This window comes from Salvia splendens, chromosome 4 (genome assembly GCF_004379255.2).
Source record: "Salvia splendens isolate huo1 chromosome 4, SspV2, whole genome shotgun sequence".
Taxonomy (NCBI): Eukaryota; Viridiplantae; Streptophyta; class Magnoliopsida; order Lamiales; family Lamiaceae; genus Salvia; species Salvia splendens.
Window position 1 is genome coordinate 18,891,954 of NC_056035.1, and position 18,014 is coordinate 18,909,967.

Here is an 18,014-nt window from a genome sequence, read left to right on the forward strand (position 1 = left end):
GACTAATTAAGAAAATTTGCAAAGAAATTGTTACGGATTCAATTCCCACCTCGGTTATAGAACAATAAATGGCGGATCCAGGTTTTTTGTTATGAAGGTACAGTAATATTATTGATTTGGCTCTACATAACAGATCTTTTATTTCACTTTAATAATTTGTCATTATTTCTATCCAAAAATTAATAATAATTGAAAAGTGTTAAAAATAAATAAATTTAAAAAAAAGTCACAAATAATTAAAAAAATTCAATGCATAACAAATACTAGAAAATATAAAAAGTTTAATATATTAAAAGAATTAAGCGTTCTAAGAAAATAATGAAAAGATAAGAAAATTTATTATTCTAACAGAATATTTAAAAAGAATTATAATAAAATATTATAGGCATTAAAAAGATAGGTTAATCCTAGGAGGAGTAGGATATAATATAAAACACTGTAGTTGGAGCTCAAATTTGGGCCTACAAGATGAGAGACAAACATCTACAATTGGGCCAATGCTATCAATTTGGAGTATTAGATTTTTAGGGTATAATTGTACCCCTATTCTATTCTCCTTCCGCCACTTGAAAATTGGTGTTGAGTATATAGACTAAATGAGTTGAGTTCTCTATTTAATTTGTATGTATTCAATGAGACAAAGAAAGGACAAAAGTGAGGCCAAGCCTATTTCAGTGCCATCCCATGAAATTTCGTGGTACGAATCCTCGATCATAGTTTCACTCCAAATATCCATCCTCACATGCTGCATTTTCGAACTTGGAGTGATGGAGCCACCAGAGGCCAAGCCGCCATCTCCAGCGGGATGAGATTACACTGGTACCAACCAGCCGCCGACTTCTCGTGAAGAGGTACGCGATACAAATTGAGTACTTGAGTGATGATAGATGGTCGGCTTAATTGCTATTTTTTCTAAGTGAAGATCTTTCAAGAACTGAAAGCTTTCTTTCCTTGACTATATCCATTTTTATTTTATCCTTGTGACTATACCCTCTTATTTTTGCAGGCATTGAAACATATCCTCATTTTGCAAGCTGCACATTTATATCCTTCCAGATTCTCTAAGTAGTTTCAACAACCTCTTTATGCTCTCCATGTGGCAATATAATTGCATGAGACTTTTGGAGGAAATATTGGACTTTTTGGTTCTAAATGTGGTTATTTTGAATTCTTTTGTGAATTTTCCATCTCAATGATGATTTTGTTTTAAGGGTTTTTATATCAGATCAGTAAACATCGATGAATAATATTTCCCTTCTAACTTTCGGATCACATCATCCTCAAATTTCTCTCAGACAAACACGAATTTTGCATGTTTTTAAGAACTAGATTTGGTTCGTTTTAAATGTTAATCATGCAAATTATGTTCTTAAATTGCATATGTTATACATTTGGTACTTTTGACGCGATTGTCGATAAATGATAGAAAAAGACAGAAAAATGTGCAAAAAAGCCAAGGTGCAGCAGCCTCAGTTCAAGCTAATTTTCCCAGCGCTTTTGAAGTCCAATCCGTGATTCATCCATATTATTCTCTTCTTCTTCAAAAGAACTTCGTGTGGATTCCTTGAACATCTTAGAGCATTCACAGTGGGGCGCCCTAAAGCCCGCCCTATGCACCGCCACGTCAACATTTTATCCTCCTGCCCTTCCACCTGCAGTGGGGCGCCCTAAGCATTTTCTTCTGTTTGAATACTTAAATAAGTATAAAAACTGGGGAAAACCTTCATTTCATTTATAAAATTAATACATTACAATGCGAATTAAAAAAAACGCAAACTCATCGATGGTGGTTACGGGCCCACACTTCTTCAACCATGTCGTTCATGAGCTGCGCATGGTCGTGTTGGTTGCGCATTGAGGCCTGTCTGGATAGAACCTCATTGAAGCCCGTAGGTAATCCTCGAGCGGGGGGCTCGGTCGCCGTGCTCGAGGAGCTAGATGCACTTTCGTCATCGGTCCAATCGGTGATGCTCCCACCTTCATGTTCGACTATCATGTTGTGCAAGATTATGTACGCATACATGACATCGGTGAGGACTTCCTTGAACCAGAGACGGCTCGGCCTTTACACTATTGCCCACCGTGCTTGGAGCACACCAAATGCCCGCTCCACATCTTTCTGCGCCGCCTCCTGGTTTTGCGCAAATAAAACTCTCTTCTCACCAATTGGGCAGCTTATCGTCTTCAGAAAAACAGGCCACCTTGGGTATATGTCATCGGCCAAGTAGTACCCCATGTGGTATTGGCGCCTGTTGGCGTGAACTCGATGACCGGGTTGTTGCCGTTGCATTGCTCGGTGAAGAGGGTGGATGAGTTGAGGACGTTGATGTCGTTGTTTGACCCGGCTACACCGAAGTAAGCATGCCAGATCCAAAGCCGATGATCAGTGACAGCTTCGAGGATCATCATCGGGTGGCTGCCCTTGTATCCACTAGTGAATTGGCCTCTCTACGCCGTTGAACAATTCTTCCACGCCCAGTGCATACAGTCGATGCTCCATAGCATCCCAAGAAAGCCGTGCGCCGTCTCATGCATTCTCATTAGGCCCTGGAAATCTACAGCTGTCGACTTTCGCAAATATGTGTCGCTGTAGGCCTCCACAACTCCCCTACAAAATCTCTTCAGGCACTCGCGGCCTGTTGTATCCCTGACATGGAGGTACTCGTCGAACATGTCACCGCTGGTGCCGTAGGCCAACTGACGGAGTGCAACTGTGCACTTCTGCAACGACGTAAGTCCGGGTCTGTCGATGCCATCTTCCCGATACTGGAAGTATTCATCACGTGACTCAAACGTCTGGATAATGCTGAGAAAAAGGTAACGAGACATTCTAAACCGGCGATGGAAAACCGTCAGGCCCCACCGTGGTTGCTCGGCAAAATAGTCTGCAAATAGACGTTCATGAGCTACGTCGTGTTCACGTGGGACAAACGTACGACGTCGAATAGGCTTGCGGATCTGCTCCACCGCCTCCGCCTCCGCCTCCTCGCGTTGCATTATGGCTAAGCATTCCGTCATTGCGTCGTGCACGACTGCATTTAAGGCTCGAGTCAAGGTCGGACTACCGTCCTCCGAGGAACTCCGGTCGTTGTCGTGGTTCATTTTGGTTTGTGAGAGATGGAGAAACGTGAGAGATGAGAGAAATGTTCGTATGAAAAATAGAATGACAATCGAGGTTTAAATAGACAAATTTTGAATTTAAAAATAAAAAACAAAAACGCGTTGCATCGTCCGCGCCATCGTCCGCGGCGCCTACAGTGGGCGGACGATGGCGCGGACGATGCCCTAACGTCCGTGCTTCGTTCGCGGACTAAGCGTAGGGCGCGGAAGACGCATCGTCCGCCCCACTGTGGATGGCCTCAATCGGAGTTGTGTGGAGAAAGTTATGACCATTCTATGCACATTGCGCAGTGCAGTCAAAGCTGGTGGAAATTTAGGCGGAAATTCAAGGAAGAAAATAAATTATTCCCAAATTTCTCTCATTTCTTGTAGGGCACGAATATCATTAAAAATAAACCTTTCTCTAGCCTATAAATACCCAAACCTAATTCATAATCCACATCTCAGAGCCTCCAATCCTCCCCCATCTACACATTCTTCCATTCCATCTTCCACAAATAATTCATCCATCTTCCATTGGAGCGGAACTCTGTAGATCAGGCAAGAAAAGACTGAAGATTCAAGATTCAACCTGAGTTTTATCAATTTCTTTCATGTCTCGTACTTTTATTGTTTTTACTACTTGCCTATGAGTAATTATACATCATTTGTAGATTTTTTGGTGAAGACTATTATGAACTTGTTTTGATTTATTGAATTGAACCTTTCCTAGCTCTTGTGTTTGTTTTACTTGTTCTTGTGCTTTTACTATTATTTTGTCTGGCCAACTTTAGAACTATGTCCGTTTAACTAGATTAATCGAGAGATAGCTAGTTTTAGGTGGTAAAAGGAAATAGTACAATACATAGGTTTATCTGCGCTTGAGAGAGGGGATCCTTTGTGAGGGCTTGAGTCTTAGGAACTTAAGGAGTTAGAATCTAATTTATTGGAAAAAGACTTTGATAGTTAGAGTCTAATCTACTGGGTAGGTGCACTCGAGAAAGGGTTTATCATAAAATCGCGATTTTCCTAATAATCCTAGAGACACATAAAGGTAAAGGTTCTATGAGATTAATCTTAAAACTCTACATTCTTTAGCCTGCTTTGTATTATTTTGTTTTTATACTTTCTTTTATTACTTGTTTATTTATGTCTAGTTTATAAAACCAAAACAAAAAATACTCCGTATCTCTAGATAATATGTGACGTTTAGTATATGATAGCCAGTTGCAATCTTATTCCATATGTTCGATATTACGGTACTATCCTGTAGCTATACTAAATCTACCATGTAAACTTACATGTATTTTTAGCAATAATAAATAGTGCATCACTCTCCCAAATTTTTTGATAGTGCTTCTAGATTTTCTCCCTTATTTTAGTTTTCTTGTAATGGGTTTTTGATGAATTCGGAATGGAGCAGTGAAGTACGATTGGCACTTAAATTATTGCAACCTTTACTTTATTTTATTCTTTTTGTATTTAAATTAGGCATTTAAATATGAATAAAAATGAATTAAACAAAGTGGAACCCAATATGTCTCTTATTTAATTAACCTGCGACAGTCAAAAGTAAGATTTCGAATGAGGACCGAAAGGAGAATATACACTGTTGTAAATTATGCTTATAAGTTTTGAAATTCTCAATACGTTAGCGAAAATTTGTTTGCTGAAATAGGTATTTAAATTAGAGTATTAGTGAATATTAAAACTGCTAACGAGTTACATGTAGTTTGAAGTTACTAATTAGGCTCGTCAAATTGGGTATCTGCTGATATCGATCTAAAAATTCAGGTACCCAATCCCGAATTCCCTAAAACTAATACCCAGTCCGAAAATGGTTTTCGGGTACTTGGATACCCGACTTTTCGAAACTAGATACTCCAGTCGGGTATCCAGTCCCGATTGCGCAACGGTGGACAGCGGCGGTTGGGAGAGAGGGCTGAGAGCGCGGCACTACGGCGTCAGGCAGAGAGGGAGAGGCGGCTCCACGACTGTGGACGACGACGGAGAGAGGCTGGGCGAGAGCTGAGCAGAGGCAGGATCCCCTACCTTGGGCGAAAACACAGCACCTGTGCTGTTGTATAAACGACATAGTTTTGTCATAATTTAGGGGTACTTAATTTCCTTTTTATATCAATAATCACATTGATGAATTAACTTTTTAATTAATGCTATTTCTTATCTCTTTTTTCTTTTCAGTGTACATATACTGCCTCCATAAATGTAAAATAAAGGATCTTTGAATGGGAAGCGTAGTATTTTTGAAGTTTTTTTTCCGCTTTTCCAAATTTTGAGGGTATATTTAATAATTTATTTTTTTAAGCAACATAAGAAATATATAATTTATCAAATTTTTTTAAAAAAATAAATCGGGTAATTCGGGTGTACCCGATAATCCAAAAACTCTATACCGAACAGGATGCCGAAACCCGAAAAATCGGGTATCCAATACCCGATTTTTCGGGATCGGATATCGCGTATCCAATACCTGATTTCCGTTTCGATACCCTAACTAAAGTATATAGAGTGGTTGTCATAATGTTTTGTAATTTTGATTTTTTTTGTAAGAATGTTTGAATAATTTACTGGTCTTATAAAGCACCCGCATTAGATTTTCTTTTCCATATTAAGGTTTTAATCTCATCATGTTAAATGTATAACTGTTGAAGAATCGGGCCAATTTTGGGACTGACGTCTCGACCTTTCACGATAAATACCAAAGCCTATTTAGATTGTGAATTTGTTTTTCTTCTGCAAGAACTATTGTGAACGTCGCTGACAACTAGTCTACTATGTAGAAGACTTATACTCATTTTGCTTCTCATGTATTTAAATGTAAATCAAAACATCTTATAAATGTTCAGTTAAAACATATTATAACAAAATATTCATTCTCATAAATATGATCAAAATGGATAAAGGGTTATTACCTATTCAAGCAAACGAAAGATGTTTTTCAGTATGCTAAACTCTAACATCGTCAATGTACCAGAGCGATCACCCTTCGTTAAGGAGTGATCGACGTACCTCAGGACCTATACCTGAGTCCGAGCTTTACTCTGTAGACCACCTCCATAGTTTTCGCAACTTGACATATTTCAGTTAACCTTGCTTGGCTCTAATACCACTTGATACCACTGTAGGAATCAGATCACCAAGAATTTACTAATTACCGATATCTCTTTCAGGCAAAACGTAGGGAGATGACCCTCTTTTAACTAAACAGATAAAAGAGATACAAGTGTAAAAGCACAAGATACAACAAAGAACCCCTACATAGATCTTCACCGATCTAAATTCAATTTGTTTACTATGTTAGGTTTAGTATACTGGAAAGCATGTTTCGAGCGAGTTCGCACGAATAGAATCTTGCTTGTGTACGGAAAAACTCTACAATCCACTTTTGACCCGATTCAGTATTATTCGAGCATTTCGCACGAATAGAATCTATATATTATTACATTGTGTTTGCTTGTGCGTTTATAAGATGTTTTATAAATATTTAAATGCATAAGAAGTAAACAAAGCCTAAGTCTTTTGCTTAGTAGACTGGTTGTGGGCGTCGTCCACTTTAAGGTATCTACAGTCGGTTCTATGCAATGCTTTGCAAAAGAAAAAGAAGAATTTCACAACCTAGATAGACTTTGGCTACCTATCGTGAAAGGTTGCAATGTCAGTCCGATTATTTCTAAGTCTTATTGAAATAAGATGACGCTGGTGTGGTATAGCACTGAATGGATCTAACAGTAAGACGAGTCTTTATGCTATCTACTGAAAAACGAGGTCTTGATAAATATCTATTTCTTAATCAATGTACGTTAGCATTGAGCATACGATATTGAGTATCTACTACTTAGACTTACCAAAGGTGCGAGTTTTTCGTCACCCAACGATCCAGGTATATTGGGTAGTGGTGATCATTATCTAGCGGTGCTAGGATTGCTATTATGTTGAATCGTGTGCGAGGTGAGTCTCGTTTGATAATGTCCTCAAGAGGAGCTTGAACAAGGTTTTATTATTCGGAAACTGACCAGTTAGAGTTTTATTACTCTATGAATAATAAATAAGTGTTTCTTGCTAAGTCCACTCTTGGAATTAATAAGATGTTAATTAATTAAGTCCATAACAAACTTTAATTAATTAATGGACATTTATATCTTAAGCGCGGGAAATAAATAATAAACAAAAATGGAAACCCGGATTACTTGTAATTTCGGATTTGGAGAGGGAGGTCAATATTACGTCTGTAGTGGCTGCTCGTAATATTCCAATATAAGCTTGTATTAAATTGTGGGTTCAATTTAATTAGTAAAAAGCTAATTGGGGGAGCCCATATCCAAAGCCTTCCATAGATCTCTGACTGGGCCCAATATGTAACTATTATAAATAGGAGAATAAAGGAGACAAAAAATAAGAATTTTGAAGTGGAAATTTTGCCCACTCTTATTTTAAAGAGATGGACGATTTTTCCTTAGAAAAATCTCCTCCGTAAGATTTTCAGCTCCTCCTCCGTGAGGAATTTGTGTCTTTTTTATTCGAGTCCTAGTGTTTCGATAAGATCAGCCCACCCTGATGTCGGAATACAGTTCGGGAAACCAGTCAGAAGATCTGTGGTCTAGTATTGAAGATCATCGTAGAGAAGGCGCGAGCAATAGATGATTCTTTGGAGAATCAAATCGGTAACTCTAAACGGTGGAATTCATGTTTAGGATTTATATTCTATAAGCATGAATTATTTGCGTTCTAGCATGCAATTTTGTGTTAACATGTGAATAGATTAATCACGTAATCGGTCAAATAGATCGCACGTCTGATTTATTTGTTTTGTACAAGTCTTCCGTTGTTCAAGGGGCTTCAAACCACAACAATTGGTATCAGAGCCAATTTATTGGCTCTGATTATGTGGATTAATTTCATGTCATTGAATTGCTTGAACATATATGTTTTGTATCGTTTTCTTTGAAGGCGTTGAACACGAATTAAGACGTCACGAATCATTATTCCATGACGTCTGATGTATTCACAAATAGCAATTTTATGTGAATATTGTAATCAGTTTCACCATATTTGATTCTTGATTGGTGGAGGATTAATTGCATGCACGTGATGGTATTCTTGTCTTTGGAGAATTCATGAAATAATTTTATGCGCCGCAATTTTGATTTCACTTGGACGGTGGAATTCATTAGAGCATCCACAATCGTGCTTTCGCCAGCTGCACAATTGTGGGTCCGACCCCACTTTTTCTGCCTGCTCTCTGGCAAAAGCACAACATCCACAGCTGTGCTCTTCCGCAAGGACGAGCACAATTAATTTAAAATTCAATTACATAAAAACATTTCCATAATACTAAAATTCATTAAAAAACCACAATAAATATTACAAATTACAAATAAAATAAAAAAGACATAATTAAAATCCTAAAAATTAAAAATTACATAATTAAAATCCTAAAAATTATAAATTACATAATTAAAATACTAAAAATTTAAAATTACATAATTAAACTCCTAAAAATTAAAAATTACATGATTATTGACTAATATTACCCGAGGAAGACTACGCATTCGGCGGCACCAACCCCAATTATTTTTTGAGACACAATATCATGTCCTCGTGCGTTTGAAGTTGCGTGGGGGTCATAGTTGACCTATCGGCCATATTGAGTTGGGCCAAAAGGGCCCACAACGAGTTGTTCGGGGGTGGAGGTGGAACATAGGGTGCGGGTTCGGGGGCGGGGGCCGATAGAGTCGCGGAGCGCCGACGGTCGGCCGCCGCCTTCTTCCTTCCTTGCGGTCGGCGTTAGGAACTGCTTGGTCCGGCGTCGGGGCTACCCAAGTTAGCTCTGGCGAGTTGGCTAGCCACTTCTTCGGAGCCGGAGTCAGATAGGGGATACCGACCTTGACCGTTTGGAGGAGCCGCTCGAGGAGGATGTTACGCCTCCCATATACCTCGAGTGGAACCGCGTTTCCTGCCAAATGTTGAGGTACTTGAACGACTTACCGTTCAAGGATTGGTAGGTGCTCAGCGCGGCAGTGATGATGTCGACCTCACTCCGGCCGCTCCCGGCTTTCCGTGACTCCTGGAGGAAATAGCCATTGAACTTGCCAATTTCTTCGTTGGCTCGGCCGATGCAGTTGCGCACCATACTCTCCTTGCGCTCGATCGTTCCCGGCGGCACCAAAAGTGATCGCCGGATTAGTTCGTGCCAACCGCCGCATCTTCGGAGATTTCGAAGTACGCCTTGAACAATTTATCCATCTCCGCCGGAGTGTACGGTGTTCGGACACCTTTACGAGTAGGAGCCGACGGAGTTTGGGAGGGGGCGGTCGGCCTAGGCTCCGGTGTCCACCCGTATCGCCCTTCGGAGACACCTTGGTCGTCTATTGGGTATGGCCGGTAGCCACCCGGAACGGCCGAATCTTGGGTGAGAGGAGGGGCCGAATATTCCGTTTCCGGACTAGGAAACAGTTGTGCACCAAACCATTCGGGGTTCCAACCGTGAGAGGGCGGGTTGTCATCGCCTTGGCCGGACATTGTTAGGGTATGAGAGAATGAAGATGAAAATGGATATGGGAGAATGAAGATGAGAATGGATATTGGAGAATGAAGATGAGAATTGTGTAGTTTGATGTGAATTTTTTGGTGTGAAAGTGGGGGTATATAGATGAAAGTGTGTGTTTTTGGGGGGAAAAATAAAAAAAATAAAAAAGTGTAAAAAACGGTAATAAACGGTTATAATTTTTTTGGGAAGTGATTTTTTATTATTTTTTATCGGTTTTTTTAATTAAAAACCGATTTTAAATTAAAAAAAAACATTTTAAGGCAACGGCTATGCCGTTGCCCAATCACCGCGCGACACGTCAGCTGCTCGATGCATCGAGCAGCGCTGTGCCAGCGGCGCGAGCGCAGCGGCGGCGAGACACATCCGTTCCAGCGGCGCGGACGGCGGTGGCGACGGCTGCCACCGTTGCGGATGCTCTGACGTGAATTGGAGAATTCCTGCAACTGAGCGGTGCGTGATGCAGCGGCGCTGGCGGCTGGAGAGACAACGATGTCCCAGCAGCAGCAAGCAGCGTCGGTGTGCAGCGCCAGAGGTCCGGCAGAACGACGTCGACGCAGCACCGTCGGAGGCGTCGGGTTGGGCCATTCTGTACAGTAGCACTGGTGGCTACAGGAAAGGCGCGAGACAGTTTTTCGAGTGGAAGCCCTTCTTCGGCAGTCTCCGGGCTCGGAGGAATCTGTGTCGGAGCCGCTGAGAGTGCGACCACGCAGCAGTAGCGACACCATGAGGGACTGCACATACAAGTTGTGACGCTGGGCAGGCGATCAACGTGCAGAAGGCAGCAGCGCCGGCGAGCGACGTCGACGCAGCAGCGTCGGAGGCATCAGGATCGTGGAACTCTCGGGACGACTGGGAGCCCAGCGGCGGCTGTGGTTCAGTGCGAGTACGACGACGCAAGATTAGGGTTTCCCTATGCGTGACGTCGAGACGCCTCGTCCCGTGACTTCGCTTTCTAAATTTTGATTAGGATTTCAAATCCTTGGATTCAATTTTGGAAATAATTTAAGATCAATTTGGAAATTAGATTTGAATATATATTTTGTGGATTTTATATATTATATAATATTTGATTTGTTATCAAATCATGGATTAATTAGATTCTTTCCTTATTTAATGGATTTATATGGATTTTATTCCTAGATGAATTCTAGTTATATTTGGAAATAATAATCTAAATTTTTTTTATCTATATCCTATGGATTTATATGGATTTATTCCTAGATGAATCCTAGCTGGATTTAGATAATGATAATATTATTCTATTCTTATCCTATGAATTTATTCATAGATAAATTCTAGATGGATTTGGATAGTGATAAATATAATATTTTATTCTTATCTTATAGATTTATATGGATTTGTTCCTAGATAAATCTTAGATAGATTTGAATAACTATAATATAATATTATCTAATTCTATGAATTTATATGGATTTACTCCAAGAATAAATCCTAGATGGATTAGGATTAATATTTATATTAATTTATTTTATCCTATGGATTTGAATAGATTAGTTCTATTAAGACAAATCTTAGATGGATTAAAATAAGCATTAATCCAAGTTATCCTTATCTTTTGGATTTATATCCAAGATAGATTAGGATAAACATGATATATAAGAAAATCCTTATTTAATTGGATTTAGATAAACTTATTTATCTAAGAAATCCTAAGTAATGTTTGATATATTCTAGATGTCTATTTTAAAAAGAATTAAGATTGGTATAAATCTTGGTTGATTGGATTTTATTTATCTTATGGATTATGATGGAATCGTTTCTATCTAGTAATATCCTAGAACGATTTAAATAATGATAATCCTATATCAACGTTATCTTGAATTGAAGGATTTGATTTTATCGGAATAAAATCTAGAATAATCCTAAATGGATTTAGATAGTTAAGACTATCTTGATAAATCTTAAATGAATTTGGATAATTATTATCCAAGATAAATCTTAAATAATTTCCGTTAATTATCCAGCGTGTTTAAATGCCATGCATTAAATGGAATTATCTGTTTATTTGGTGTTTATCTATTTTAAGTGGATTATCTGTCTTATCTGCTTATGTGATAATTATGCTAAAACCATATAAAATATCTAAGCGATAATTACAACAAGTGCGTTGTATATGGTCTCCATCAATTGGTCTGCAATTTATGAAGCTTTTTTCTAATATTATCGCTACCTGCTCTGTGGGGACAATAATCCTAAGAAATAGCGAGTTCATGAGGGTGGACTTCTCAAAAATAAATAGTATGAATTAGAATGTGGTTTCAAATATTATCGCCACCTGCACTGTGAGGACAATAATCCTAAGAAACTGCGAGATTCAGAAGTTCACACAGAATTTATGAGATAGCTTGATCTTGTTAGCAGCACACGAGCATTGTTATGGGAGTGTGTTGTAGAAATGAGACTCTGTAATGCTAAATTCGGTGGTCTTGCTTAGGCAACATTAGGCGGTCATGCCACTCTGTGGTCTCTGGACTATTCGTCGGTGTTGTGATTATGTATTGAGCATAAGTATGTGATAATAAGTTTATTTGCTAAATCTTCATTATGTCATTCAATATCTTGTCTGCGATCCTTAAAGAAATAAACTTGAATGCCAAAAATTATGTAGACTGGAAATGAAAATGGATAAGATTCTCATCGCTAAAACTTAGAGTTTAAACTAAATGATTCATGTCCTCCATTTCCTCGACATAATTCCACGAAGATTGTTCGAGAATGCTTTTTGCATGTACTTGACAAGTTCTTTGAGGAATAAGGTCAAACTATTTTCTTTTAAGTAGCATGACAAGTCTTGGTTAGTGACGATGAAAGATGGATATCAATAGAATCTGTTAAGATGATTCGATTGGAATATCCTAAAGGGACAGAATATTCTGAGGAATGTTTTGATCACTCCAATAGTTTCTGACTCAAGTCATCGCCTGAAGTAATAAGAAATGACTAAAAGAAGGTTTAACCGAAAAGTAGAAAACCTTCAGAATATTAGTCGTTCTATTACTGTTAGAGGAAAGTAACATGATAGATGACGAATTCGTAAAGGCTGCATTTTTCCTAAGTCCTAGTTCATTTGAACAAAAGACTAGATATGGAAATGAGAGATCCTGAATTGTCATCAAAGTTTGTTTAAAGCGAGTGAAGATGCTTTGTAAGTTGGATTGACATCCTTTAAAGAAGGACAATGACTTACATGACAATGCAACTTCTAAGTAAGAGATCTTAATCCAGTTAGGTTTTTGTTGCAGTGGGAGCTATCAATGCTCAATTATTGTTTTATGGTTGATGTTTAAGGCATCATAGTATTGAAACAATATAGATGCAACAAGATTGAGTATTAAACAACACATCAACTTCTTAAACCATGAATGATAAAGTATTTATGGCTCTTAGTCTTAAGGCCAAGAAAATACTTAGCTATTGTTCAAACTGATCTAGACTATCAAGATTTTAACAATTTGTTTGTTAAATAGATTGAAAGTCGAGAATGTCTGTTTGATGCACTATGAGTTAGAATTCTGTGATTCAGAATACTTATACAAGTGCGACATAGAAAGACTAGCAAGTCTTAATGGTTTACACCATAAGAAGACGAGCAATGGGTTATGATCAGTAGTGGGAGTCTAATCTCCATTGACGAATCCAAGCATTCTTCTAAAGAATGGGATAGTCATTTAAGAAGGAATCGAAGTCTTTCTAAGACAAGTTTGATTAAGTGATGAGTTTTACTCATGAAAATCTTATCATTAATGGGATAAACGTTAGATACAACGAGATACACCTTAAAGAAACTACCAACATCAGTACCTTCTACAAAACACGAGTTGTGGACTAGAGTGACTCTAGTCTAGCACATCTCAAGGTGTAATGTTGTTCCAATGCATGTTGGAAAGGTATCCAAGTAATTGGAGTTGAGTACTAAGGTATGTTTTAAGGTTATCCCAAATAATGTAAGATTATAAGTTCTGTAATCTTCAAAGATAGAATTCTTGTATGAAGATCAGGATATGAACTGTAAGCCTAACAATGTGATAACTCTCAAGATAAAGAGAGATATCAGATTTCCACATTACCAAGGAGTCATACCATTAGAAACTTTTGCACTAATAAAATCAATTTCAACACCTAAGATTGTAAGAACCATGTCGTAGTGGGAGCGTTCCTAAGGAACATAACAAGTTCATGGGTCTGAGAGTGTCGTAAGACGCAGTCTTAGATTAACTTGAACATAATCCCTTTAACTACAATGTAGAATTGGTTCATTTGGATATTCATCCTTGGAAAGGTGATAGATTCCAAACTACATTCTAAGATAGACAACATGTTTTACAAGACTTGCAATACTACCTACAGGCTGTGTCAGTCAGTGGGAGCTAGTATATTTGCAAGTGTAAATATGGATCTCAAATGGCTAGACAATGACAATGGGTTCTACCCAACGAGAACATTCTTCTCGCTATTTTTGTGCCAAGATTTGTTCGATCCTACTGCCTATCGGAACTTACATAAATTAGAATGTATGTATGATGATTATCATGACAGCTTTCTATTAATAGAAGTCTTGAGGAAATCATCTACATGAGACATCCTAATGGGTATGTAATAAAGGGCAAGAAACACATGATTGGAAGCTTATGAAGACCTTTGTGGTCTTAGGCAAACATCTAAATCAGAGATAAGTGTTTTGCTGAGATTGTCAAATGTTTCGAATTTGACATGTGCCCTTTAAGTATGTTTGTAAGCACAAGGAAGTTGAAAGTGCATTAAATATGGTATTATTGGTACTCTACGATGATGAAATCTACAAAAGTTGCAAACAACTAAGATTGGCATCTGGCGTAGGAAACTGGTTGTCTACCCAGTTTACGATAAATGATTAAAGAGTAACTAATTACATTTTGAGCATCTAGGTGTTTCAAGATTGCTAGAAAGAATGTTGAGATTCTCTTAGGAATCCTATATCCATACATTGCTTGGAACATTTTAGCATTGGAGATTCCATGAAAAATTTTTTACCATTCAAGATGGAATTATCTTGTCTCTAGTCAAGTGTCGTTTGACACTTAGTGAGAACAAGAATTATGAGACTAGTTCTGCAGATATATGTCCCATGTATGCTATGATGTGTACTAAGTTTGATATTAGTTGTGCTTTTGCATAGCAAGTATATATCATATTAACCATGGCGAAGGACTTTGATTGAGGTAATGGATATACCATAGTACTTGAGAAAGACTAATCGTTATATTCTAGTTTACTAGTCATTCATGTAATGTCCTTGGGGTTACACTGACTAAGTCTTATGACTAATCAATGATCGAGTAAGTCATTCTCATTATATGTGTTTACATTAGGAGTATACTCCTAGTAGCTTTGATCGTAAGTTTGAGTATGCCTATGAGTATTTTTACTCTAGCAAAGGCTAACTCAAGGGACACACAAGATCATAAGCTAAGAATTCACATAGCGAGATGAAATTAATCAAAGACATGGTGATGGAAAAGATATGATCAGAGAATAACCAAGCAGATTTTTTATAGAAAATGCCTTTGTGGCAACATGTTTCAAACATGATGTGAAATGAATGGTAGTTCGATATATCTAGCTACAAGACCTGATTTATGTAAAAGTGGGTGAGTTTTTGGCAGTGGGTATACACGAAAGCATGTTTTGAGTATAAGTGGGAGATTGTTAGGTTTAGTATACTGGAAAGCATGTTTCGAGCGAGTTCGCACGAATAGAATCTTGCTTGTGTACGGAAAAACTCTACAATCTACTTTTGACCCGATTCAGTATTATTCGAGCATTTCGCACGAATAGAATCAGTATATTATTACATTGTGTTTGTGAAAGATCTCAGGTTTGCGTAGGTGTCGCTCCTCGTCGCTACTCGAATCTAAGTCAGACAGAGCCGTCGACAAACCGGATCGAGTGGTTACGAGTATAGATCCTCGCTGAAGTATCTTCGGCCTCCACTGGTCAGGAGCCGAGCTGCTTCTCATATACTAAAATAAAAAGAAAAGGAAAACGTTATGCACAATATATACGCCAAAGTATCACACACAATAGCTTCAAATAACGACATCCCTCCCCGGCAACGGCGCCATTTGAAAGATCTCAGGTTTGCGTAGGTGTCGCTCAAGCAAGGATCTATCCTACTGATCAGTATAAGAATCCCCGCTAGCCTAGAACCTGCTTTCAAAGAATCCTCAACCCTCTTCTACTGGGTAGTATAGTGAAGGTAGGGGTCGAATCCCACAGAGATGGTGCGCTAAAACTATTGCGGTGATATTCTGGAGGGTTTGGTTAGCTACCACGCTTTGGGTTGAGACTTATCTAGGCTGGAATTTAAAGGTGGTACTCTACTGACTAGGAGGTGGGAAAGGTGTTGGACAGGCGGCTGTGTACGTGGAAAGTGGGGAACATGGTTTTTGGCTAATAAATGTGGAAGGTACGAGTTTACTATAAAAGGTTAAACAGAATATCAGAGGAAAAAAAGGTAGTTAGGTGACTAGGCCTACAGGTCTGAAAAGTAACAGCTGAAAAGTAAGGAAAAGTAAAGGACAAAAGCAAAAAGTAACTAAAAAGTAAATGTGGTCCCAAATTTGGATGTGGACATTGTCTTCTCCAGCAAGTCTGAACACAAATCAAACAACTCAGGTTCCATGAACGAGAAATGCAGATTAACAACTTCACAAAAACAGATCTACAATCTAAACTCCAAATCAAAAGATTAAACACTGAAACTGCAATTATGCTTACTGGTCAACATGCAGGGTGGCAGAAATCACATAAACTGGGTTTTCACACTTAACTAATTCAGATCTAAAATCTAACAGCTATCTAGACTTGCAAACTTAGAGAGATTAACTACAGAAGTTAAAACATGCGATTCCACACTGGAAATTACCGTAACAGCTAGATCTAAGCTATCGAGGCAGGAAGAAGAAAGAACAACGATACAACCGAACGAAACAACTTCATAGCAATTTAGAAAACGTTTGGATCACAACCAAGACTTCAAAATAAGCAAAATACTGGAAATGCGAAAGATCCAACGTAGAGAAAACAAACAAGATTAACTAGAAAGCAAATAAAGATTGTTTTTGCCACTCCGGGCGATGGAACTGCTAAATACGATCGTGCTGACTGGAAAGAGAACTTCTGGAACTCCGGAGACTTCTAGAACTCAGGTGATCATGGTTGTGGCGAGGAATGAGGCTCTGGACTGGGCTGAAGGACTGAACTACCGAGAGAATTCTACCTAAGAGTGGATGATGATACTCTCCTTTATCTCTCCAAGTGGCTTCCTTTTATAGGGAGGTTTACCCTTGATTTTAGGGTAAAACCTCATTGTGAAATGACTTCTCTGCCCTTAATTGCGGTTGACCAGCCCCAGCTATCCTTCTTCTCCATCTCGAGCCATATTTTTTTGCATCCATCCTGGTCAGTATGTAATCGTTCTGACGCCCTTTTCACCTGAAGTATCTGAAGCTTTGCCTACTGGCTAGAACACTCATCCTGCACACTTAAGCAACTGTTTTGCAGATATAATCCAATTATGCACATCATACTGACCAGTAACCAAGGCCTAGAATATGACTTATCAAACTGCTCACACTTACCACATGCTTGTCCTCAAGCGTGAAGAACAAATAAAAAGAAATAAGTCGAATTCTAGCCTGGTTACTCCCCTGACCGACTCAATCCTAAACTAGACCCTAGACTACAACGGAAAGAGAAAACAAAAAACACAAAAACAAGCACAGAAAAGAAAACACATAAACGAACACAGAAAGACTAAACACAAAGATTGGGCTATATTTTCAACCATCCCTCCCCTCGGGATCAGGTGCAATCTGGCCTTAGACAGCCTTGAACTTCCGGCACCCCCCTTTCTCTCCCAGTTAGTATATCCGCTCGTCAAGATCGCCCAAACTTTCGGCCAAACACTAGGTTCACTCAATCACTCATACCTCTCCGGGAATGTTAGGACTGTTCTCTCATAGTGCTCAACCACAATTGCTTCGGACTTAGATTTCACGTGCAGCTACTGAAGGGCTTAAAGGCTTGTAATGGGGCTATTGGTTTGTAGTGTTTTGGGTGGATGTTCCTAAGGCTCTAAGGTCCAAAAAAACTTCTATTTTATTTGATGTGGGGGAACTGTGTGAATTTGGGCCTCTGGTTAGTTGCTTTTCTTGGCTGGCGCTTCTGGTTTTGATCTCCAACTGGTCAGTAGCTTCTTGTGGCTTCGCCACCCTTATGCTTTCTTCATTTTTTGTGGCCAAGTTTTTCTGACCATTTCCCTTCATCTTTTCTCTCTCTTTTTTTT